This window comes from Anolis sagrei, chromosome 1 (assembly GCF_037176765.1).
Source record: "Anolis sagrei isolate rAnoSag1 chromosome 1, rAnoSag1.mat, whole genome shotgun sequence".
Classification (NCBI taxonomy): domain Eukaryota; kingdom Metazoa; phylum Chordata; class Lepidosauria; order Squamata; family Dactyloidae; genus Anolis; species Anolis sagrei.
Window position 1 is genome coordinate 4,073,640 of NC_090021.1, and position 22,838 is coordinate 4,096,477.

The 22,838-nt window shown below is 45.8% G+C and overlaps 1 protein-coding gene across 1 annotated transcript in view; it reads right to left on the minus strand.

Annotated features, from left to right (window-relative positions):
• Window positions 1-22,838, minus strand: part of KCNK3 (potassium two pore domain channel subfamily K member 3) — a 124,584-nt gene that overhangs the window by 78,487 nt on the left and 23,259 nt on the right. The window lies entirely within an intron of this gene.

A 22,838-nucleotide genomic window follows, 5' to 3' on the forward strand; every position in this document is an offset into this window, starting at 1 on the left:
AGATGAGACAGACAGATAAATAGATGAGATAGATAGATAAGATAGATAGATAGAGGAGATAGATGAAATAGACAGACAGACAGACAGATAGATAGATAAGATAGATGAGATAAATAGATGAGGAAGACAGACAGACAGATAGAGATAGATGAGATAGATGAATGGATAGATAGATAGATAGATAGATAGATAGATAGATAGATAGATAGAGATGGATAGATAGATAGATTTTTCTATAGATAGATAGAGTTGAGATAGACAGATGGGATAGACAGATATAGTAGATAGATGAGTTGTAGATAGATGAGATAAATAGATGAGATAGATAGATAGAGAGATAGAGTCCACTGTTCCCACTGACATGGCATCCACCAACATCCTTCTGAAAAAAAAAACCCTTTTTTGGGAAGGGAATGGCTGGCTGTGAGGCCCTTGTGTGTCTGTGTGTGTTCCAGAGTTGCCAAACGTGTTTCAGACTGGCGTCCAAATTGGCCAATGCAAAAAGCCTTTGCTAAGCGCCTCCTCGTGCGGCTGCGGCTGGCGCTTGATTGATGAATTCAATTAAATATTTATCAAGCGGCTTTCGTGCCGGGAGTGGCTGTCATTGTCTGGGCCTGGATTTCAGGGGAAGGTTTGGATCTGCTGCCCATGAATCATTCATGGGCGCTTTCCTGACGGGAAAAGCAAAAGGGGAGCCAGAGGCAGATCATGGGAAGAAGGTGGGAGGTTTGGGGGAAATGCTCCCTGGATGATATGGTGATGCAGAAGGGACCTGAAGCTCCATCCTCACTGTGGAAAAAACTCATTTCGACCCCACATGAACTACTATGGCACAATGCTATGGAGTCCTGGCAGTTGTAGTTTGGAGAGGTCTTGAGCCTTCTCTGCTGGCTCCTCACCAAAATACAACTCCCATGATGATGACGACGACAATGATGACACTTGTAACATGATTTTTGTTCCTGAGCTATAAATGTCATTTCCTAATTGACATTTATAGCCCAGCTCTGTTATAAAAACATGGGAAACCTTTATTAAAATACAAAAATGTTATTTTTGCAGGAGGGAAAAACACTTTGGGGCCATGGTGGAGCAATGGGCTAAACCTTTGTGCTGCTGAACCGCTGGCTTGAAGGTTGGCAGCGCGAATTCGCAAGATGGGGTGAGCTCCCATCTGTCAGCTCTAGCTCCTGCCAACCTAGCAGTTCAAAAACATGCAGATGTGAGTAGATAAATAGGTACTGCTTCAGTAGTAAAAGGCAAAGAGATGCTCCAAGCAATCTTGCTGGCCACATAACCAGCTGGTGACAACGCAGCCTCCTCAGGTTGAAAATTGAGGGGGAAAGCCCCTTCCCAGAGCCAGAGATAGCATCGCCTCCAGGAAAAATGCAAAGATACAAAATGGGGGACGCCTGGCTTGAGAGCAGTACATGTGAAAAAGATCTTGGAGTCCTCATGGACAACAAGTTAAACATGAGCCAACAATGTGATGTGGCGGCAAAAAAAGCCAATGGGATTTTGGCTTGCATCACTAGGAGCATAGTGTCTAGATCTAAGGAAGTAATGCTCCCCATGCTCTATTCTGCTCTGGTTAGACCACACCTGGAATATTGTGTCCAATTCTGGGCACCACAATTCAAGAGAGATATTGACTCTAAGCTGGAATGTGTCCAGAGGAGGGCGACTAAAATGATCAAGGGTCTGGAGAACAAGCCCTATGAGGAGCGGCTTAAGGAGCTGGGCATGTTTAGCCTGAAGAAGAGAAGACTGAGAGGAGATATGATAGCCATGTATAAATATGTGAAGGGAAGTCCTAGGGAGGAGGGAGCAAGCTTGTTTTCTGCATCCTTGGAGACTAGGACGCAATGGAAGAATGGCTTCAAACTACAAGAGAGGAGATTCCACCTGAACATGAGGAAGAACTTCCTGACTGTGAGAGCCGTTCAGCAGTGGAACTCTCTGCCCCGGAGTGTGGTGGAGGCTACTTCTTTGGAAGCTTTTAAACAGAGGCTGGATGGCCAACTGTCAGGGGTGATTTGAATGTAATATTCCTGCTTCTTGGCAGAATGGGGTTGGACTGGATGGCCCATGAGGTCTCTTCCAACTCTTGGATTCTATTTGGAATCCTAGAGTTGGAAGAGACCTGGTGGGCCATCCAGTCCAACCCCATTCTGCAAAGAAGCAAGAAAATGGCATTCAAAGCACACCCGACAGATGGCCATCCAGCCTCTGCTCAAAATCCTCCAAAGAAGGAGCCTCCACCACACTCCAGGGCAGAGAGTTCCATTGTTGAACAGCTCTCACAGTCCGAAACTTCTTCCTCATGTTCAGGTGGAATCTCCTTTCCTGTAGTTTGAAGCCATCCAGCAGGTAAAGCTCACCTGAGCTGATGGGAGAGGGACCTCTGCTAGGAATAAAGGTGGGAAGCCTATGTCTCCCGAAACCCAAAGGCCTGGGGAGGGGAGAGGAGGGCTCTGAGAGGTCATTGAAGTGGGGCAGGAACACCGGCGCAGCTGTCGGCCTTGGCACCTGTCCCTCCGGCCCTCAGGAGAAGGTCACTCCGGAGATCGTTTTCCATTTGGGCAGCAGAGAGGAACGTGACACAGAGGCATTGTCCGCGATCCGTGCGCAGCCCTCGCTCCACTTTTCCGGAGCTGTTCCTACACCTCATTAGTCAACGTGCTAATAAACACAGTCATGACAATATTAATACCACCGCTGTTGTGGTGATGCCTTGCTATCCTGGTCATTTCCATATACAGTTGGCCTTCTGAATTTGCAGGACTTGTTTTGCACAGTTTGTGGTGTATTGAATATGGTCTCTTGAGGTCCTCGAGTTAAAGCAGTCATAACTAAGGAAGCAATGTGGGAAAATACCCTTCCAGAGCATCATTTTGTTGTATTCAGAGGAACTTAATGCATTGAGTCCAGGATAAAAGCCATCACTGGGTGCATCTACACTGCAGAATGAATGCAGATTGACCCCACTTTAGCTCCCAGAGCGCAATGCAAGAGAATCCTGCATGTTGCAGTTTTGCAAGATGTTTTTGCCTTCCAAAGAATGCAAAGTACAGATCCCATGATCCCATAGCATTGAGCTCCCACTTTACTTGCTTTGTATTAAATGTTTTCTTGCAACCCTGGGTTTCAGGGACTCTGCAGATAGGTACCTTCCTTTGGTTGCAGTCATAGGGCAAGTCACCTGTCCATCATCGTTAAGTTTTGGTTCCGCCCCTTGCTCAGGGCAATTGGAAAGGGAAGGGAGCCATTTTTTAGTTAGTCTCAGCAAGGAAAGCTAATGTACAGGACGTGTGCAAGCTTCCCTTGTACAAAATCTTCAACCCTTAAGACTTTCCGGGGGAAAACAGTCTTAAGAGTTTCCAAAGATTTCCAGGAAAACAGCCCTAAAGACCAAAGAACTCCAGCTGGAGAATATCTAAACTTTTACTGGTAGGTCCACTCGGTGCTTCGAGACGCAGTTTGACCCGGTAGCGGAGCCCACATCAGTAAGGGTTAGATTACAGTCAGCCTGGGAGAAGTTAAAAAGGGGATTTTCCTTTAAAGTAAAGAAGAAGTTATTGAAGATAGTTGCCTGTCCTTCGTGGACAAGATTAGGAAGTCACCAGTTGCATAAAGCCTGGAAGCATTTGCTTAGCTTTATTGAAGACAAGAGAAGTTTCTGTTTGATTGTTCATTAATAAAGGACTTTGTTATACTTCACAAGCCATCTAAAGACTGTTTGTGGTAAAAGATCCATGAGAGCTTCTCTTTGGGCTTCCTGCTGGGCAAAGGTTGCACATCCTGTTCTAAAAGAAATTCTTTACAGGCCCAGCGCACAACAGAACAATTGTAGTTAAAGTGATGTAAAACTACATTAATTCCACAAGGTAGATGCACCCGGAGAAGTGGTGAACCACCTTATCATTGGGTTGTTGTAGGTTTTTTCGGGCTATATGGCCATGTTCTAGAGGCATTCTCTCCTGACGTTTCACCTGCATTTATAGCAAGCATCCTCGGAGGTAGTGAGATCTCACTATCTCTGAGGGTGCTTGCCATAGACGAAATGTCAGAAGAGAATGCCTCTAGAACATGGCCATATAGCTTGAAAAAACCTACAAAACCCCAGTGATTCTGGCCATGAAAGCCTTCAACAATACACATTATATATATATAGCTCAACCAGGAAATCCCAACTGGATGCCCCCCCACGAGAGGGTCTTCCTCCAAGGACAAACCAAGAATGGGCAACTTGGAAGTCCCTGAAAAGACTTAGAAGCGGAGTGGACAGATCAAAAGACAACCTGACAAAATGGCACGACCTAAAAGAATCCCATAACTTTTGTCACTGTGGAGCAGGACAGACAACTCTGCATCTGCATGTTTGCCCACAATGCCCTGCCTCATGTACAGAGGAAGAATTGTTGGAGGCTCCAGACAATACAGATGCTGGGTTGTTGTAGGTTTTTTCGGGCTATATGGCCATGGTCTAGAGGCATTCTCTCCTGACGTTTCACCTGCATCTATGGCAAGCATCCTCAGAGGTAGTGAGGTCTGTTGGAACTAGGAAAATGGGTTTATATATCTGTGGAATGACCAGGGTGAGACAAAGGACTCTTGTCTGCTGGAGCTAGGGGTGAATGTTTCAACTGAGCACCTTAATTAGCATACAATGGCCTGACTGTGCCTGGGGCAAACTTTTGTTGAGAGGCAATTAGATGCCCCTGCTTGCTTCCTCTTTGTTATTGTGCTGTTGCAATTTTAGAGTTTTTTTCAATACTGGTAGCCAGATTTTAGAGTTTTTTTTAATACTGGTAGCATTGCCCATTTTTGGTCCAAAGATATTTAGCCACCTGTGCTCCTTCTATTTTTATCGGTTTTATACTAATTTATGCAATGCTTTTGATATGAAATAAAACAACAACAACAACAACAATTGATTGCATCCAGCAGTCTTTGGAAAACAACTAGATGAATAGATTGGACAACGTTTTAACTAGGAGACGCAAATGATTTAGTCTTATTGATCTTGTTATGGTTTTATATTATATGTTAATGTTATTAAATGTTGTAAATGTTTTTAAGGTGTTGTTGCCTCTGTAAACTGCCTTGAGTCGCCTGCGGGCTGAGAAGGGCAGTAAACAAATATAGTAAATAAATAGTAAAAAAGGCCTTGCAAATTTACAACTCCTAGGATTCCATAGCAATGAGCCATGGCTTTCAAATGGTGTCAAACTGGATTCATTTTACAGTTATATTGACCAAATGAGCCAGGGAGTTTCTGCCAGTTAGAACAGGGCAACATCAGGCCGGATCAACAATGAGTCAATAATAATAATAATAATAATAATAATAATAATAATAATAATCTGAAATGATCATGGATTTCTGGGCACCACAATTCAAGAGAGATATTGACAAGCTGGAACGTGTCCAGAGGAGGGCGACTAAAATGATCAAGAGTCTGGAGAACAAGCCCTATGAGGAGCGGCTTAAGGAGCTGGGCATGTTTAGCCTGAAGAAGAGAAGGCTGAGAGGAGACATGATAGCCATGTATAAATACGTGAGAGGAAGCCACAGGGAGGAGGAGGGAGCAAGCTTGTTTTCTGCTTCCTTGGAGACTAGGATGTGGAACCATGGCTTCAAACTACAAGAGAGGAGATTCCATCTGAACACGAGGAAGAACTTCCTGACTGTGAGAGCCATTCAGCAGTGGAACTCTCTGCCCCGGAGGGAGTGTGGTGGAGGCTCCTTCTTTGGAAGCTTTGAAACAGAGGCTGGATGGCCATCTGTCAGGGGTGATTTGAATGCAATATTCCTGCTTCTTGGCAGAATGGGGTTGGACTGGATGGCCCATGAGGTCTCTTCCAACTCTAGGATTCTATGATTCTATGATTTCCCTCATTTGGTGCAGCTCTACTTGGCTCCGTAAGACAACTGAAATAGTCCAAAGCCATGGGAAATAGAGGATGTGAAACCAAAGTATCTCTGTATTAAATGGTCTTAGGTTTAAATCTCAGCTGCACTGTATGAATAATGTGCCAGGCATTGGCAAACTTTGGCCCTCCCTCCAGGTGTTTTGGACTCCAACTCCAACATTTCCTAACAGCCTACCGGCTGTTAGGAATTGTGGGAGTTGGAGTCCAAAACACCTGGAGGGAGGGCCAAAGTTTGCCAATGCCTGCTGCTGTTCCCAACAACGATGACGATGTTGAATGTGATTTAATCATGTTATGATGGGGGTGAGTGTTAATCTCTCCGCGTGATCCCATCCCGGGATCAGCCACACCCGGGGATGCCAGGGCAGAGAGGCCCCTCTCACGTGCCGGACCCATCTGGTCCCCGCCGGAGACATCGGAGGCGGTTCACCCTCAGGTCCCCACTGACGTCAGTGGCATTAGCGACGAGGCACATCTACACCAACCGGAGAGGAAATCTGCTTAGGAGGCACGGGCGCATGGGGGCGACGCAATGTGCATACCTGGGCGGGAAGGGCAGCCGAGAAGGGTACGACAGCAATGGCCAAACACACACCGAACTGCATCTGTCCTACCAATGGAGCTATGAGTTCATATAGCAGGAAAGGAGATTCTACCTGAACATCTTAGAGCTCTTCAGCAATGGAACTATCTGCCTTGGAGTCTGATGGAATCTCTCTCCTTGGAGGCTTTGAAACAGACTCTGGATGGCCATCTGTCTGGAGTGCTTTGATTGAGCTTTTCCTGCATGTCATGAGGTTGGACTAGATGGCCCGTGTGGTCTCCTCCAACTCTGTTATTCTATGACTCTAAGGCAGTGTTTCTCAACCTGGGGGTCAGGACTCCTGTGGGGGTCGTGAGGGGGTGTCAGAGGGGTTGCCAAAGACAATAAGAAAGCACAGTATTTTCTGTTGGTCATGGGGATTCTGTGTGGGAAGTTTGATCCAATTCTATTGTTGGTCAAGTTCAGAATGCTCTTTGATTGTAGGTGAACTATGAATCCCAGCAACTACAACTCCCAAATGTCAAGGTCTATTTTTCCCAAACTCCACCAGTGTTCACATTTGGGCATATTGAGTATTTGTGTCAAGTTTGGTCCAGATCCACCATTGCTTGAGTCCACAGTGCTCCTCTGGATATAGGTGAACTACAACTCCAAAAACTCAAGGTCAATGTCCACCAGACCCTCCCAGTATTTTCTCTTGGTCATGGGAATTCCATGTGCCAAGTTTGATTCAATTCCATCATTGGTGGAGTTCAGAAGGCTCTTTGATTGTAGGTGAACTACGAATCCCAGCAACTACAACTCCACAGTGCTCCTCTGGATATAGGTGAACTACAACTCTCAGTCTCAAGGCCAATGCCCACCAAACCCTTCCAGTGTTTTCTTTTGATCGTGGGAGCTCTGTGTGCCAAGTTCAGTTCAAATCCATGGCTGGCTGAGTTCAGAATGCTCTTTGTTTATAACTGAACTATAAATCCCAGCAACTACAACTCCCAAATGTCAAGGTCTATTTTCCCCAGACTCCACCAGTGTTCACATTTGGGCATATTGAGTATTTGTGCCAAGTTTGGTCCAGATCCACCATTGCTTGAGTCCACAGTGCTTCTCTGGATATAGGTGAACTACAACTCCCAGTCTCAAGATCAATGCCCACCAAACCCTTCCAGTGTTTTCTCTTGGTCATGGGAATTCTGTGTGCCAAGTTTGATTCAATTCCATCATTGGTGGAGTTCAGGAGCCTCTTTGATTTTAGGTGAACTATAAATCCCAGCAACTCCAACATTCCCAAATGACAAAATCAATCACCCCCATTCCACCAGTATTCAAATTTGAGCATATTGGGTATTTGGGATTTGAAAATCCATCCTGCATATCAGATATTTACATTATGATTCATAACAGGAGCAAAATTATAGTTGTGAAGTAGCAATGAAAATAATGTTATGGTTGGGGATCATCACAACATAAGGAACTATATTAAGGGGTCACGGCATGAGGAAGGTTGAGAACCACTGGACTAGATGGTCCATGTGGTCTCTTCCAACTCTATTATTCTATTACTCTAAGGCAGTGTTTCTCAATCTGGGGGTCGGGACCCCTGTGGGGGTCGCGAGGGGGTGTCATAGGGGTCGCCATAATATTTTCTGTTGGTCATGGGGGTTCTGTGTGGGAAGTTTGGTCCAATTCTATCATTGGTGGGGTTCAGAATGCTATTTCATTGTGGGTGAACTATAAATCTCAACAACTACAACTCCCAAATGCCAAGGCCTATTTCCCCCAAACTCCACCAGTATTCACATTTAGGCATATTGAGTATTTGTGCCAAGTTTGGTCCAGATCCACCATTGCTTGAGTCCACAGTGCTCCTCTGGATATAGGTGAACTACAACTCCAAAAACTCAAGGTCAATGCCCACCAGACCCTCCCAGTATTTTCTCTTGGTCATGGGAATTCTGTGTGCCAAGTTTGATTCTATTCAGAATCAAGAAGGCTCTTTGATTTTAGGTGAACTATAAATCCCAGCAACTCCAACATTCCCAAATGACAAAATCAATCACCCCCATCCCACCAGTATTCAAATTTGAGTGTATCGGGTATTTGGGATTTGAAAATACATCCTGCATATCAGATATTTACATTATGATTCATAACAGTAGCAAAATTACAGTTATGAAGTAGCAACGAAAATAATGTTATGGTTTTGGGTCACCACAACATGAGGAACTGGATTAAGGGGTCACAACATTAGGAAAGTTGAGAAACACTGCTCTAAGGTCTTTAACCTTCTCTTTCCAAAAGGACCGTGAAGTCCATCACAAAAGTACAAATCCCAGAAACTCACAACATTGCGCCACAGAATAGAGTAGTTTCCAAATCATGATCTCCCCAAACTACTGTAAACTGGATAGCAAGTGTCCCAGAAGGAAGCAAAAGTACAGCAGAGTCCTTTCACAGCAAAAAACCATGTGCTTCAGCCCATCTATCAGCAGAATCCAACTCCCAACATCCGACTCCCAACATCCGAGAGGAGATTCCATCTGAACATTAGGAAGAACTTCCTGACTGTGAGAGCCGTTCAGCAGTGGAACTCTCTGCCCCGGAGTGTGGTGGAGGCTCCTTCTTTGGAAGCTTTTAAGCAGAGGCTGGATGGCCATCTGTCAGGGGTGATTTGAATGCAATATTCCTGCTTCTTGGCAGAATGGGGTTGGACTGGATGGCCCATGAGGTCTCTTCCAACTCTTTGATTCTATGATTCTATGACTTCATCTACATGCAATGTTTAGTAAACTTACAAATTTGGGTTTTCATCCAAAATATACAAAGGCATTAATCTTCGTTGGGTTGTTGTTCCTGCAGAAGCAAGAGGATCCCTCTTGTCCTTTGCTGAATGGAGCATTTGTTGGATTTTCTTGGTGGGTCTGTAGATAGTTTGTATGTTGTGTTTCCTCATCAGCTTCCCAATGTGGTCAGTGGTTCCCTTGATGTCTGGCAAGAACACTTTTCCTCTGGGAGGATCCTCTCACTTCTGCAGGAGTCTACCGTGTACCATGCAGCTGTGGACAAGTCTACAGAGGGACCACCAAGCGCAGCAGGGCTTGTTTTTCTACGAACAGAAAGATGGAGTAGCTATGGGGAGCCCTCTCAGCCCGGTTATAGCTAACTTCTACATGGAACACTTTGAAAAACAAGCCCTGGAGACAGCAACCAAAATGCCCACGATATGGTTCAGATCTGTGGATGACACCTTCACCATTTGGAGCCATGGAGGAGAAGAACTCAACAGGTTCCTGGACCATCTCAACAGCATCCACCCAAACATCCAGTTCACTATGGAAAAAGAAAATGGAGGAAGACTGCCCTTTCTAGATGTCCTAGTCATCCGCAAACCAGATACACAATTGGGTCACATTGTCTACAGAAAACCCACACACACAGATAGATATCTACATAAAAACTCCAACCATCACCCAAGTCAAAAAAGAAGCCCCATTAAAGCCCTGGCAGACCGTGCAAAAAGAATCTGCGAAGCCCACCTCCTCCAAGATGGACTGAACCACCTCAACTGGGCTTTCCAGGCCAATGGAGACTCCACCTCAGACATCAGAAGAGCTGCAAGACAACTGAGAACAAGCCACGAGAGTCAAGATGAAGATCCACCCAGAGGGAAAGGGTTCCTGCCAGACATCAAGGGAACCACTGATCGCATAGGGAAGCTGATGAGGAAACACAACATACAAACAATTTACAAACCCACCAAGAAAATCCAACAAATGCTCCGTTCAGCAAAGGACAAGAGGGATCCTCTCACCTCTGCAGGAGTCTACCGTATACCATGCAGCTGTGGACAGGTCTACATAGGAACCACCAAACGCAGCAGCTTTGCCCAAACACGAATCAAGGGACATGAAAGGCACTGCAGACTCCTTCAACCAGAGAAGTCAGCCATAGCAGAGCACCTGGTGAACCAGCCTGGGCACGGGTATATTATTTGAGAACACAGAAATGCTGGACCACACCCACAACCACCATGTCAGACTACACAGAGAAGCCATTGAAATCCACAAGAAGCATGTGGACAATTTCAACAGAAAGGAGGAAACCATGAAAATGAACAAAATCTGGTTACCAGTATTAAAAAAAACTCTAAAATTGCAACAGCACAATAACAGAGAGGAAGCAGGCAGGGACATCTAATTACCTCTCAACAAAAGTTTGCCCCAGGCACAGTCAGGCCATTGTATGCTACCTGGCTACCAGTATTAAAAAACTCTAAAATTACAACAGCAAAACAACAGAGAGGAAACAAGCAGGCACAGATTAATACCTCCCAGCAAGAGATTTCCCCAGGCTCAGGCAGGCCTTCAAATGCTAATGAAGGTGATCAGTTGAAACATTCACACCTTGCTGCAGCAGGGAAGAGCTCCTTGCCCCACCCCAGCCATTCAACAGATATATAAACCCATTGTCCTAATTCCAACAGACCTCACTACCTCTGAGGATGCTTGCCATAGATGCAGGCGAAACGTCAGGAGAAATGCCTCTAGAACATGGCTCTATAGCCCGAAAAAACCCACAAGAACCTAGATATATAAACCCTTTTGCCTAGTTCCAACAGACCTCACTACCTCTGAGGATGCTTGCCATAGATGCAGGCGAAACGTCAGGAGAAATGCCTCTAGAACATGGCTCTATAGCCCGAAAAAACCCACAAGAACCTAGATATATAAACCCTTTTGCCTAGTTCCAACAGACCTCACTACCTCTGAGGATGCTTGCCATAGATGCAGGCGAAACGTCAGGAGAGAATGCCTCTAGAACATGGCCATATAGACTGAAAAAATCTACAACAACCCAGTGATTCCGGCCATGAAAGCCTTCAACAATACATTGCTTTAATCTTCATTGTTAAATATATACAAATGATCAAACAGGATATGCAGATCTACTTTCCTTGTATTTGTAAATAATCAGAGTCATGAAATAGTCATATACAACACAGGTAGATACTCAGACTGAGTCACACAGGAGAGAGAAAGGTGGATTCTTTCATGCTCCTTATTTAGCCACCTGCTGTTAAGTCATCAGTAAGGGACAATGGCTGATGCACCCTTTTGCAATAACTCTCACATTAGAATTAGAATAACTTCATTGCCATTGTACATTGTACAACGAAATCCAACACTTTCCCCAGCACAAATCACAACACAAAACAGTGCAGTGGTGCCCACACTCCAGCCACCACTGCACACCCCCTAATGCCACATCAATATGAAGCCATTGTGTTCAATATAGTTACAGATCTTGGATAAAAACTATATCTCAGTCTACTTGTCCTTGCTTTTGTCACCCTGTACCGCCTGCCAGATGGTAATAGTTCAAATAAAGAATATGCTGAATTATAGAATCATAGAGTTGGAAGAGACCTCATGGGCCATCCAGTCCAACTCCATTCTGCCAGGAAGCAGGAATATTGCATTCAAATCACCCCTGACAGATGGCCATCCAGCCTCTGTTTAAAAGCTTCCAAAGAAGGAGCCTCCACCGCACTCCGGGGCAGAGAGTTCCACTGCTGAACGGCTCTCACAGTCAGGAAGTTCTTCCTCATGTTCAGATGGAATCTCCTCTCTTGTAGTTTGAAGCCATTGTTCCCTTGCGTCCTAGTCTCCAAGGAAGCAGAAAGGAAGCTTGATCTATCATCCCTGTGACTTCCTGTCCTCTGGAGTATTGGCTATCCCTCCCAATTTGGTGTCATCTGCAAACTTGATGATCATGCTTTCTAACCCATCATATAGAGTTTTAGTTTCATGAGATCTTTTGCCTTTTCTGCTGACCTCACCAAATGACACATTCCATGATTCCATAACACTGAGATCATGGCTGTTCAAGTGAAGTCAAACTGTATTAATAATACTGCAATGTAAGCACACCCTCAGATTCAGAGATCTCGTTCAAAGAAAGCACTGGGACTTTATTGTCATCGCTGAGCTTGAAACCCAGATGCCTGAGCTCAATGGAGATACAGATCTTGTTTGGTCTTGGACGCTAAGCAGGGCCAGCCCTGGTTAGGACTTGGATGGGAGACCGCCAAGTAATACCAACTACCAGAGGGGATATTTCAGAGTAAGGAAGTGGTGAAAACACATCTGAGGATTCCTTGTTGAAGAAAACATGAAATTAACTGGGTTACTATACATCAACAAGTGACTTGGAGACACCAACAAAAACAACATTATATTTCTAACATCTGTCTGACTGTCTGTCTGTCCGTCCGTCCATCCATCCATCCATCCATCCATCTATCTGACCTAGGTCCCTGTTCCTAGGTCAAATATGCTGCAGGTTGGAACTTCTGGAACATGGGAAAAGCTTCCTGTTTTGACTGTCACTCTCAGACCAGCTTATCAATATTCTTCTGGGTAACCAGAACAGGACACAGTATTATTCCAGGTGAGGAAGATCTGGAGAAGCTTCCTCCCAAGTGAAGAGAAGACTGGAGTATGCTATAATACAGTCATCAATAAGGATGCCATAAAGAAGATAGAAAGAATGGATAGCCCAGAGATTAGAACATGAAGCTACGATGCCCGTGAGCCATGACAGTTCAAAGTGATGTCCAACATTGTTCATTCTATGGTGTAAATGCACCCTTTGTCTATGAAAGCAATCGGTGTCTTGCTCTGGGTTAGTCTCCAAGATGCAGCAAGACCGCAACCAGTTGAGTCAATACCTGGGTCATCCCAATAGATTCAATGCCGCTAAACCAGCTATGAGTGAACCCAGGCCCGGGGGCTAGATGTGGCCCCTTGGGCTCTTTTCTCAGGCCCTTCTCTCTCTCACCATCCTGTCATTCCTTCCATTTCTCTTTCCGTCCTCTTTCCTTCCTTTCCTTTTGTCTTTCTTACCTTCTCTCTTCCCTTTATCCTTCAATCCCTCCCTCCCTTCTCTTCCTCCCTCCCTCCTTTCCTTCTCTTTTTTCCTTCCTTCCCTTTTGTCTTTCCTTCCCTCTGCCCTCACTTCTTCCCTGTCTCTCTCTTTCTCCTTCCATTCTTCCCTTCCTCTCTTTCGTCCTCCCCTTTCCTTCCTCCTTACTTCCCTCTTTCTCCTTCCATCCTTCCCTTCCATCCTTTCATCCTTCCTTCCTTCTCTCACTCACCTTCCTTCCCTTCCCTTTATCCTTCCCTTCCTTCCTTCATTACTTTTCTTCCTCCATCCCTCCCTCCCTTCTTTTTTTCCTTCATTCCCTTTTGTCTTTCCTTCCTCCCCTCTTCCCTCCCTCCTTCCCTCTCTCCCTCTTTCTCCTTCCATTCTTCCCTTCTTCACTTTCATCCTTCCCTCTTTCCTTCTTCCTTACCTCCCTCTTTCTCCTTCCATCCTTCCTTTCCATCCTTTTGTCATTCCTTCCTTCCCCCCCTCTCTCTTTCTCCTTCCTTCCTTCCTTCCCTTCCCTTTATCCTCCCTTCCCTCCCTCCCTTCCATCCTTCTCTTCCTACGTTTGTTCATTCCTTCCTTCCCTTTTGTCCTTCCTTCCTTCTCTCTCTTCCTCCCTCCCTCCCTTCTTTCTCTTTTTCCTTACTTCTTTTCCTTTTGTATTTCCTTCCTTCCTTCCCTCTTTCCTCCCTCCTTCCCTCTCTCCCTCTTTCTATTTCCTTCCTTCCTTCATTCCTTCCCTTCCTTCTTTCCATCCTTCCTTCCTTCCCTCACCGGGCAACCAGTACTCCCAGCAGGGAGTATTAGCATGCGGACCCCAAGTTAGAAAGTTTGCCCATGCCTGCTCTAAATATTGCAAAGGACTCTTGGAGAAACCCACAAAGGACTTCCTCAAATAGTGGTGGACTCTCCTTCCTTGGAGGCCTTTCAACAAGTATTTTGTTTCCATCTCTTAGGAGTGCTTTATTTGTTTCTTCCTGCCTGGCAGGTTGGACTAGATGGCCTTTGGAGGTCCCTTCCAACTCAAGTGGAGTGTAGACTGCCTTGGAGTCAGATGGAGTCTCCTTTTCTGGAAGATCTTGAAACAGAGGCTGGAAGGCCATCTGTTGGGTAGGCTTGGGTTGTGTCTTCTTGCCTGGCCGAAGGGGGTTGGACTGGATGACCTTTGGGGTCCCTCCCAACTCTATAATCGAGTCAGGAACAGTGGTTTCGAAGGATGCAAAAGGGGGAAAGACTCCATATCAGACGGGATTACTATCTCAACGGGACACAAAACACTTTCCCCGCTCCCCGGCTTCAAGCGCTTCCAATGACATTCATGCCTGAGCTTCTAAATAACTCCCCTGCGCTGAGATCCAAGAGTGGCAGGCGAGGAATGCAATTAATTAAAAATAGTCACTTCTGGCAAGCGTTGTCAGAGAGGGACACATCATCCTCGGCATTGGTATGCATTTATTCCAAGAGCATCCACCGACTCCGGGCGATTGAGTCTAATACAGGCATAGGCAAACTTCGACCCTCCAGGTGTTTTGGACTACTGGCTGTTAGGAATTGTGGGAGTTGAAGTCCAAAACATCCGGAGGGAGGGACAAACATCATGGGTTTGCTTAAGGAAGGAATGCTCAGAGGTGGTTTGGGCAGTATTCTTCCCAGAAATGTTATATATAGCATCTGGTATTCGTTGGTGGTCTCCCATCCAAGTTCTAACCAGGGCTGACCCTGCTTAGCATCCAAAATTATATGGGATCTGGCAAGTGCCTTCAAGTCTCCTGTTGACTTATGGTAAATAAGGAATGTTCGAAGGTGATTTTGCCAATTCTTTCCTTCGAATTAAGAGTGTATCCATTGGTGATCCCCCATCCAAGTTCTAACCAGGGCTGGCCCTGCTTAGCATCCAAAATTAAATGGGATCCGACAAGTGCCTCCAAGTCTCCTGTTGACTTATGGAAAGTAAGGAATATTCAGGTGATTTTTGTCCATTTTTTCCTCTAAAATAAGAGTATGCAGCACCCCGTATCCATTAGCGACCTCCCATCCAAGTTTTAACCAGGGCTGGCCGTGCTTAGCATCCAAAATTATATGGGATCTAACAAGTGCCTCTAAGTCTCCTGTTGACTTATGGCAAGTAAGGAATGTTCAGAGGTGATTTTTGCCCATTCTTTCCTCTGAAATAAGAGTCTGCCTCACGCCATATCCATTGCCGGTCTCCCATCCAAGTTCTAACCAAGGCTGGCCCTGATTAGCATTCAAAATTCTATGGGATCTGACAAGTGTCTTCAAGTCTCCTGTTGACTTATGGAAAGTAAAGAATGTTCGGAGGTGATTTTTGCCAATTCATTCCTCTGAAATAAAAGTGTACTGCACCCTGTATCCATTGCCGGTCTCCCATCCAAGTTCTAACCAGGTCTGGCCCTGCTTAGCATCCAAAATTATATGGGATCTAACAAGTGCCTCTAAGTCTCCTGTTGACTTATGGCAAGTAATGAATGTTCAGAGGTGATTTTTGCCAATTCTCTCCTCTGAAATAAGAGTGTGCAGCATCCCGTATCCATTGCCGGTCTCCCATCCAAGTTCTAACCAGGGCTGGTCCTGCTTAGCATCCAAAATTATATGGGATCTGACAAGTGTCTTCAAGTCTCCGGTTGATTTATGGATAGTAAAGAATGTTCGGAGGTGATTTTTGCCAATTCATTCCTCTGAAATAAGAGTCTGCCTCACCCCGTATCCATTGGCAGTCTCCCATCCAAGTTCTAACCAGGGTTGACCCTACTTAGCATCCAAAATTATATGGGATCTGACAAGTGCCTCCAAGTCTCCTGTTGACTTATGGCAAGGAAGGAATTTTTACCAATTCTTCTCTTTGAAATAAGAGTGTGCAGCACTCTGTATACATCCAAGTATCCATCCAAGTTCTAACCAGGGCTGGCCCTGCTTAGCATCCAAAATTATATGGGGTCTGACAAGTGCCTCCAAGTCTCCTGTTGACTTATGAAAAATAGGGAATGTTCGGAGGTGATGTTTACCAATTCTTCTCTTTGAAATAAGAGTGTGCAGCACCCAGCATCCTCTGGTGGTCTCCCATCCAAGTCTTAGCCAGGTCAGACCCTGCTTAGCTTCAAAGACCTGGAGCATTTAAGGCATTTCAGCCCTGTGAGATAGCACAAAAAGCTCAACTGAGAGACAGCGGCAGGTGCATGCACAAGCTGACAATGCCACACAGATGCTCCATATTCAATGCACGCTTTCGAGAGGAAGAGCTAAAATTAATCCAGCCTTGTGCCGCTTGCTTTGGTTCAGATGCAAGAGCTCAGTTCCCTTGAAAGACATCAGAGGCATTGGCTGAAATACACTCTGCACATGCTCATGCCCACCTTTGTGTTACAACAACTCAAAACCAACAGCAAGTGGTTGCTCCTGAATCAGTGGGGAAGGAATCCGTTCCTGGGTTTAGTCAGAACTTTCCAAAGTGCCAAAACTGAGTGGATGCATTGAGGTTGGAACAAATACCCAGAGTGGAGTGGAGTACTCATTACCTTTGCATTAAGACCTCCAGAGAAGTAGACTCATATTTAGCAACGACTAACTGCTTCCTAAACAGTGAAGCAGGGAATCCGTTCCGGGCTTTAGTCAGAACTTTAAAGGAGTTGTCCAAAGTGTTGAAGCCTAGTTCCAAAATTGGACAGATGTAGTAAAGGTGGAACCAAAAACCTGAAGTGGATTCATGAGCCCAAAGACATGGCATTTAGTAACCAGTGGTTGCTTCTGGGTCAATGGAGAGGAGAATACGTTCCTGACTTTAGTCCGAACTTTGAAGGTGGTTGGATGGATGAATGGAACTGGATTCACGTGCCCATTGACATGGGATCTAGGAACAGTCAATCCTATGAATGAAAGGCTTCCAAGGAGCCATCTGAAACAGGTATGGGCAAACTTTGCCTTCCAGGTATTTTGGACTCCAACTCCCACCATTCCTCACAGCCTCAGGCCCCTTCCTTTTCCCCCTCAGCCCGTTAAGACTTGGATGGGAGACCACCTCTTATTTCAGAGGAAATAATTGGCAAAAAACACCACTTGCCATAAGTCAACAGGAGACTTGGAGGCACTTGTCAGATCCCATGTAATTTTGGATGCTAAGCAGGGCCAGCCCTGGTTAGAACTTGGATGGGAGACCGCCAATAAGAGTGTTGTACACTCTTATTTCGGAGGAAAGAATTGGGAAAAATCACCCCCGAACATTCCTTACTTGCCATAAGTCAACAGGAGACTTGGAGACACTTGTCAGATCAGGTTAAAGCGCTGAGATGCTGAACTTGCTGACCGAAAGGTCACAGGTTCGAATGCAGGGAGCAGGGTGAGCTCCTGCTGTTAGCCCCAGCTTCTGCCAACCTAGCAGTTTGAAAACATTATTACTTTTTATTATCACAGTTTTAAGGCGCCCCCGATGGCACAATGGGTTAAAGCGCTGAGCTGCTGAACTTGCTGAACAAAAGGTCACAGGTTCTTATTCAGGGAGCAGGGTGAGCTCCTGCTGTTAGCCCCAGCTTCTGCTAACCTAGCACTTCAAAAACATTATTACTTTCTATTATCACAGTTCTAAGGAGTCCCCAATGGCACAGTGGGTTAAAGCACTGAGCTGCTGAACTTGCTGACCGAAAGGTCATGGGTTCGAATCCAGGGAGCAGGGTGAGCTCCTGCTGTTAGTCCCAGCTTCTTCCAACCTAGCAGTTGGAAAACATTATTACTTTTTATTATCACAGTTTTAAGGAACCCCCGATGGCACAGTGGGTTAAAGCGCTGAGCTGCTGAACTTGCTGACCGAAAGGTCACAGGTTCGAATCCAGGGAGCAGGGTGAGCTCCTGCTGTTAGCCCCAACTTCTGCAAACCTAGCAATTTGAAAACATGCAAATGTGAGTAGATCAAGGGGTACCACTCCGGCGGGAAGGTAACAGCACTCCATGAAGTCATGCTGGCCATGTGACCTTGGAGGTGTCTATGGACAACGCCGGCTCTTCGGCTTCGAAGTGGAGATGAGCACCACCCCTCAGAGATGGACACGACTGAATCTTTCGAAAGCTGTATAGACAGAGGCTGAAGGGTTAAAATACTCTGTTTCCTTCTCCATTGCCATTTGCAAAGGCGGCCTCGCCTGGATGCTGAATCATGCAGAAAATGCCTGTGCTGAAAAATGTGAATGGGATCGTAAATCATTCCTTGCTTGAGCGATGGATGCAAATATCGACAGTCTGCTGAAAGGAAGTCGGGGCTCCCAATGTACGTATTTATGGATTGCAAGCTCCCTAGATGTGATTTGTGAGCTGACATGAGTTTCGCATTTCCACGAAAGGACAGGGGAAAGCAAATCTTCAACTGGTGGAACTCACCGCCACTTGGGTTTCAGCTACACTGTAGAAATAATGCAGTTTGATGCTACTTTAACTGTCATGGCTCCATGTTATGAAGTCCTGGGAGTTGTAGTTTGGGGAGGCATTTGCATTTTTGGCAGAGGAGGCTCAAGACCTTGTCAAACTACAACTCCCAAGATTCTATAGCATTGAGCCATTGCATTAAAGTAGAATCAAGCCATAGTCATTCTACATTATAGACCAGGCATGAGCAAACTTTGGCCCTCCAGGTGTTTTGGACTCCAACTCCCACCTAAGAAGACAACATCAAAGCCCTCCCGACAGATGGCCATCCAGCTTTGGCTTAAAGTCCTCCAGAGAAGGAGGCACTACCAGGCCTGTGCAAACATTGACCCTCCAGGTGTTTTGGACTCCAACTCCCACCATTCCTAACAGCCCCAGGCCCCTTTCTTTTCCCCCTCAGTTTCCTAGGAAGACAACATTGAAGCTAACCTGACAGATGGCCATCCAGCTTTGGCTTAAAGACCTCCAAAGAAGGAGGCACCACCAGGCCTGTGCAAGCTTTGGCTCTCCAGGTGTTTTGGACTCCAACTCTCACAATTCCTAACTGCCCCAGGTCCCTTTCTTTTCCCCCTCGGTTTCCTAGGAAGACAACATTGAAGCCCTCCCGACAGATGGCCATTCAGCTTTGGCTTAAAGACCTCTAAAGAAGGAGAAACCACCAGGCCTGTGCAAACTTTGGCCTTCCAGGTGTTTTTGGACTCCAATTCCCACAATTCCTAACAACCCCAGGCCCCTTTCTTTTCCCCCTCAGTTTCCTAGGAAGATAACATTGAAGCCCTCCTGACAGATGGCCATCCAGCTTTGGCTTAAAGACCTCCAGAGAAGGAGGCAACACCAGTCCTGTGCAAATTTGGCCTTCCAGGTGTTTTGGACTCCAACTCCCACCATTCCTCAGAGCCTCAGGACCTTTCCGGCCCTGCTTAGCTTCAATAATCTGGTGCATACAAAGCATTTCAGCCCTGTGGGATGCCACAAAAACCCTGTTCAGAGACAGTGGCAGGTGCATGCACAAGCTGACAATGACACACAGATGCTCCATATTCAATGATCGCATTCGAGAGGAAGAGCTAATATTAACCCAGCCGGGTGCTGCTTGCCTTAGTTTAGATGCAAGAGCTCTGTTCCCTTGAAAGACAACAGAGGCATTGGCTGAAATGCACTCTGCACATGCTCATGTCCACTTTTGTTTCACCACCCCTGTTACAATGGCTCAAAACCAACAGCAAGTTGGTTGCTTCTGGGTCCGTGGGGTGGAGAATCCGTTCCTGGCTTTAGTCGGAACTTTCCAAAGTGCCAAATTTGAGTGGATGCATTAAGGTTGGAACAAATACTCAGAGTGGATTGGTGTACACATTGACATGGGATACCATAGGATCATAGGGTAAAAAACCTTAGAATTGGTGCTGAGAGGTAATTTAAGCAGGGGCTTTTAGAGCCAAGTTTCTTACTCAAGTCCATCTGATAGAAACTCTGATGGCAGAATGAAAAAAGGGAAGCACTCCCCTCCTCCAGGAAGAGGTGGAGACAAACAATTGAGCTTGAGAAAGCAATTCAACTGGTGCAAACAACACTGATTGACAGCTATAAATAACCAATCAATCCAACTATACATAAGCAGGGTAAAAAGGCAGGATTAAGCATGATACAACAGTTTAAATCTTGCAACTAACAGTTCTACACATAGGTGGCGCCACTCACGCCGTCACAAGGTCTTTCTATGGTCAGCTTCTGCTAGTCTTGGACCACAATCACTATGGAGGATCTATAGTTTCTTAAAGAGGCCATATGAATCAACTCCACCCAAGTTAAACTTGCAAAGTTAAATGCATAGAATTACAGAATGGGAAAAACCCAGCCTTGACAACATCACGCTCAGGTCCATAAAACCCATCCAGCCAAATTCCATGGAGAATGAGGTCAAGCGAGGTGACAGATGCACCTTGGAGCAAACATAATGCGCAAAGCACCGCCGCTCTTCCTTGAAGGTTGTTGCTTCGAAGCCAAGCGGAGCTTCGTCATCATCTCTTCCGAAAAGGTCAAGCGTCCATCTGGACAGCAAGGCCTAAGGCCATTTCTTGAGGAACATCTGGAGAACGTGCAGCTTTGGGAGCATCTACACTCTTAAGTTAATGCAGTCTGACACCACACTGTGGCTCCATAGTATGGAGTCCTGGGAATTGTAGTTTTGCAAGGTTTTGAACTTTCTCTGCCAAAGAACGCTGGTGCCTCACTACAACTCCCATCATCCCATAGCGTTGAGCCAGGATGGTTTAAAGTGGTGTCAAACTGCATTCATCCAGTGTAGACGCACCTGGGCGAGACAGAATGAGTTTGTTTCATGCTTCTTCCCCTATTATTTGGATTTATGCATTACTATTGCAAGCCCATGTTGGGCCTCCAGCCTCATATGTTATTGACTATGAGAAAACATACTTGGAATGTGTCCTTGTCCTGTGACAATGAGAGAAGAATACAACCCTGGTCATCTTTTTGGTGTTTTCATTCTCCGCAAAGACCTTAGCTGGTCCTGGTGTCACTCTCTAATGACAGTGTTTTGTATCTCAATATTGGTTAGCCTTTACAAATTCCTAGCCAAGTCATACCTAGAATCCTAGAGTTGGAAGGTACCCCCAAAGGTCATCCAGTCCAACCCCCTAGCCTGACAGATGGCCTCAGAGAGGGTCATTCAGGCCTGGCAAAAAAACCTTCAAATGAGACTCCACCAGGCTCCCAGGCAGTCCATATTTCACTGGAAGGGACCTCCAAAGGCCATCCAGTTCGACCCCTTTCCTCCATGCGGAGACACACAATCAAAACTTCCTGTGATGGTGCGAGTGGCGCCACCTATGTGTAGAACTATTAGTTGCAAGATTTAAACTGTTGTATCATGCTTAATCCTGCCTTTTTACTCTGCTTATGTATAGTTGGATTGATTGGTTACTTATAGCTGTCAATCAGTATTGTTTGGCTCCACCTCTTCCTGGAGGAGGGGAGTGCTTCCCTTTTCATTCTGCCATCAGAGTTTCTATCAGATGGACATGAGTAAGAGACTTGGCTCTAATAGCCCCTGTTTAAATTACCTCTCAGCACCAATTCTGAGGTTTTTTACGCTTGAGACTTATGCTTCATGTTCAGACCAACCTGAACGACGTTGGAAGCCTTCAAACCGGTTCTTTTGGCACCAGAGGAAGATCCTGAGTCTTCAAACATAGGCCATTTGAACTGGGGTTGTGGATTGGTCCGGCATTCACAGCCATTGAGGAAAGAGGAAACTTGGAAAAGCTTCTCAGCTGCAAACTCCTTGGACTTCAGAGATTGTAAAGTATATTTCCTTTATCCCTGTTGAAACATCAAGCTTATGCCTGAGAATGATAACTCATTGTGAACAATAAACACCATTTCGAGTTATCTGTTGTGTTTTGGTCTTTGGGAGTTCCAGTTTCCTATAGGAGGGCAAGAAGCAATCCCCTGGGGAAAGATGTCACGTCCATGCCTCTTTCACTAAGAGCTATAGCCCTCAGGCGCATAGATCACCATCCAGCCTCTGTTTAAAAACCTCCAAAGAAGGAGACTCCGCTGGACTCCTAAGCAGCTGATATGACATTACAGAGGCCGAAGGGACCCTCAAAGGCCATCTAGTCCCACCCCATTCAAATGAGGCTCCACCAGGCTCCCAGGCAGTCCATATTTCACTGGAAGGGACCCCCAAAATGTATTTAGTCCCATCCCATTCAGGAACACAGAACCTGAATCTTCCTGACAGATGGCAAAAACCTTCGAATGAGACTCCCCCAGGCTCCCAGGTAGTCCATATTTCACTGGAAGGGACCCCCGAAACCTATTTAGTCCCACCCCATTAGGGAATACTGAACCTGTTATCTTCCTGACAGATGGCCATTCAGGCCTGGCTTAAAAACCTCCAAAGGAGACTCCACCACTCTCCCAGGTAACCCATATTTCACTGGAAGGGAACCCCAAAAGGCCATCTAGTCCAACCCCATTCT